The sequence below is a fragment of the Benincasa hispida genome, chromosome 8 (assembly GCF_009727055.1).
Source record: "Benincasa hispida cultivar B227 chromosome 8, ASM972705v1, whole genome shotgun sequence".
Classification (NCBI taxonomy): domain Eukaryota; kingdom Viridiplantae; phylum Streptophyta; class Magnoliopsida; order Cucurbitales; family Cucurbitaceae; genus Benincasa; species Benincasa hispida.
The window spans coordinates 31614018-31618475 of NC_052356.1; positions in this window are offsets into that span (position 1 = coordinate 31614018).

The window sequence follows — 4458 nt, forward strand, 5'->3', positions numbered from 1 at the left end:
GTTTGTACCCATGCGTCGGAGGTCATGCGTTGGAATGGAAAGTATGTGTTCATCTAGTATGCAATGATCATGCGTTCCTATCACAAGTTTTCTTGCCTTCTCGCCAAGTATAACGAGAACGCAAGTTTCTCGGGTGATTCAAGGTCGAACACAGGGACTTGTAACTCAATAATGTTTGTGAAGCAATGAGTTTAAAGCGATGAATAAAAGTAAAAAGAAGAAGTTAATAAATTACACACTACTCCTACTCCTAACTAAATAGATTGAGCAATGGAAGACTTGCGATGAGAATTAGTAGATATGCAACAACTGTTAACGCATATTAATGTTTATTATTTTAAATCGCTTGAGTAATCCCAGCTTGTCACACTAACGCATTGCACACCTCTTGGTGGTCAGCCGCATGACTATATCTCTATAGTGCATAGTTGCGTCGAGCATAAGACCGTGCCTATCTCTAGGAACAATACATACTTTGCTTTAGTGCATTCCACCTCTTACCTTCTCAGATAGTTAGATGTGGCTAATTAATTGATAGACAAGCATTGCAATAGCCCATCGACAAGCGTTGCTATAGCCTCTCACCAAGCAAAGAGGATTAACTCACTATACTCGCACAACGAACTCCTCTCGGTGGGTTGCTACATGCGTCCTATCTCTAGGCTACACGATTGAGTATGCAATCGCCCTTGATAAATGAACGATAAAGGTAAACGATGATAAAGATAAAGAAGATGAGGAAGATGGCATTGAAAGAAATTTGGAAATGCATTGATTACAGAATGTAAGTATCTTCAGCCCAAAATATAATACAATACAGAGATCAGAAAGGAAATGTAAGGCTATGCGTCAAAGCTGTTGGTGGTGCCATGGATGGATGGTGGAGACGGCTCTCTCAAGCTCTAACTCCGGCAAAAGCTCCTGTCTCACTCGGAATGGGTTATGGAGGTGAAGAATCCTCAAAGAAAATCTCGCTCATGCTCTCATCTGTGACCGCAAGCATCTACTTTAAGGCAGAAGCTAGGATGCTTTAAAGTGAAGGTCTAAGGGCTATTTATAGAGTTTAAATGCCGACAGCAATCATGATTGCGTTCTGGCTCATTGCTGCCTTTGTCACGGTATGGGCAATGTCATATCATCTTATCTTATTGATACTCCCAAGGTATGCGTTCGAGCTTATTTCAACTAAAGTATCAACGCATTCCACCCATCTTGCGATGGCCCTCTATTATGGTTATAACTCCATAGCCACAATCTCCAAGCGATGAACGCATACGATCGATAGCTGCAATATCCATGCGATGAACACATTCAACCGATAGCCGCAATATCCATGCGATGAATGTATGCGATCGTTTATGCAATAGCTTGGCTTCACCGAATGCGATTGTCTTTGCGGTCGCCTGGCTTCAGCGCATGCGTTTGACTGTGCGATTGTCTTCTAATGCATGTGTTTGATTCCTGCGATAGCTACAAAAATAGACAATTTGACACGGAATAACGCATAATATTGAGTTAGCTAGGATTTTCAATGATGTTCGACGCAAACTCAATTTTTTACAAATCCTAAGTATTATCACCATATTTTCTACTTGTCAGCCCTCATAATTCTAAATAAAAGGCTTATAATAACTGGCATATCTGTCAGTTATCAGTACATAAATCGGCAAAGCCCATTTGGTGAAACACCAAAATTAAGATGGTTTTTCTTCAATTTTGACCGAGTAATATATATATATATATATATATATATATATATATATTCTATCATTGTGTGCTTCTCCATGGAATTTGTCTCCACAATCCCAACATTCTCCCACTTGGAGATAAAACTATGATCTTGCCTCCCATGACATCAAAACATAATATCTTTGCAAACTTCAAGACTACTCCCACTACAACTGTTATCTCTGATCATTTTGGAAAACTCAAAGGTTCAATATAAAACTTACAAAATCAAAAAGGTAACAAAACAGGAAACCATCAGAAAAATAACTGTAGCTCATCTATTCTTTCCCTGAGGTATGAGCAAGCTACGTGGAATCATTCTCAGACATAAAAGATATTCACGCACTCCCACTTCAACTAAATGGTACCAACTACCATTTTCTTCAATCTAGATGTTATTGAAGAAGACAAATTCTAGTGGTTTGACTCAAACTTGTTGCCAAATTGGAGACTTTATCTTTAACCTTAGTAATTGCTTTGGTCTTCCACTTTGATGCTCTTATTCGCTTCTACGACTTCATCAATTCATTCGACTGTTTGAAAATTGGGGGTTCGCAATAGCTATTAAATTTCTCTCTCAGACTTCCCAAATGCTTCTGAACTAATGAAACTAGATCTGACTGATCAACACTAGCTATCATTGTTGCTGGCTCAACTGTACCTCTAACACTTGCCATGTATAGCTTTAATTGGTATCCACCGTCTCTCTAATCCTTTGATAACACTAAACCGACAATAGTACAATGTGGAATTTCTGTGGCCATATGCCACTTCCGAACTTGAGTTTATGCTGGTGACTGCTAAACTCACAACTATAACCCTCATCATCCAACTTGCCAATAGACATGAGATTTATCTTCATCCTAGGCACTAACCTGACATCTCGTAGAACCAACTTTTTTCCAAACTCCGTCTTCAAATTAATATTCCCAATCCTAACAATTTTATTAAAATAAGTAACATTTTAGATTGCTAGGATCCTTTAAACAATAAATTTAAAACATAGGAATTTCAAAACTAAATGTTTCCTAGACAAAAATCATAAAATGGAAGCTAGACTCAAACAATTCTTGATTCATACAATAGCTTCGTGCTATCTGCCTTGCACGATCTTGCCTTACCTGAGATAAAGGAAAAAATGGAAAGAGTGAGTATTACAAAAATACTTAGTAAGTGACTCCCTATATACAAATACATCACATAGTTGAATAGATGTGTATGGCCTACTATATACAACACGTCATATATTCGACAGATGTATATGGTGCTTACACAAGAAACAAAGTACAAACTTAAGTGTTAAGACACTCGCGTCACACAGACCAACAGTGTATGATACTTAAGCAATAAAGTGGCCCATGGGTTACGGCACGAAGTCATATAGACTTGCCACATAAATTTGTATACATAACCCACTGTAGCTCGATAGTGTTGGGTTGTATATCCTAAAAACTCACAGTTTGTAATGTTAAATATATTCTATTATCAATAAAGACGTTATTGACGTTTATTCAATAAAACTGTTGTTGAATATGTGAATTGCTCTTGGAAAGATTAAATCCAATAAACTAAAGATCCATGGCTATTATATAAATACATGAACTTTATATGGAGATATAAGAGTGGATCAAGGTCAGTAAATAGCCAAAATGGTCTATAGTATACGAATAAGTCTGGGTACCTTATTCTGGTAACACTATCGGATGCGGCCCACTCTTTAGTTGTTACAATTTTTTGTAAAGTGCTACAAACGAAGTGATCCTTATTCGTTCATGTATTGACATGAGGAGTGGAAGCATCTTATGTCATGAGTTTGCATAAGATCGGACCAATAAATATGTCACTCTTACTTTGTAACGTTGTCTACTGTTTAAGATTGATTATTTCAAAATAATGACCTAGGTAACTTGACCTTAATCCTGAGTTAACTATGAACTCCTATTTATTCGGGATTATCCTTAGATTTGCATGGATGAGAGTTGGCTCAATAGCACCGGCTCAATAAGCCTCCCATTTCAGGAGTAAAATCGGGTAGATAGCTAGGGACATAGGGTGCAAAACGGAATTCACTCCTACCCATTTTTAGGGATAATAGAGAGGTTGTTCCTTTAAGTGTTGATTTTGGGTCTTGAACAAGGGGCCTCACCCTCTCTTTGGCCCGAGAGGGACTCGGTTTAGTGATTGGATCACAAACCAATTGTTCATTAGAGGATCAGTGGAACTTAAGATGCAAGATATAATCTTGGGGGTAAAATAGCTTTTGACCTAACCATTATTATGAACAACCTGTGAAGGGTTAACTTACTAATCATGGTTATATCAAGTGCACATAATATATCTACAATGAGGGGAATGCAACTACTAGGCTTTAGTGGAGTGACCCGGTAGTTAACGAATGGTGGTTAATTAGGTTAAAGAGTTTAGTCAGTTAATCTCGGATCGTTGGAGCCCATGATCTGTAGGTCCATGAGGTCCCTCTACTAGCTCATATTAGACTAAACCTTAGAACAGCGCGACAAACAAATTTGAAGTGTTCAAATTCAGTTTTTGGAACAAAGCGTTAAATATATACGATATATTTAACCTAATATTAAATTGTGAATTGAACATAAAGAAAGAGAAAATATGAGATGTTTAAATAAGATTAAATATCAAGATTATGAATAAGGATTCATATTAATTGGGATTAGTGTTTGATTTAATATTAAATTAAATTAATTAAAATTTTTA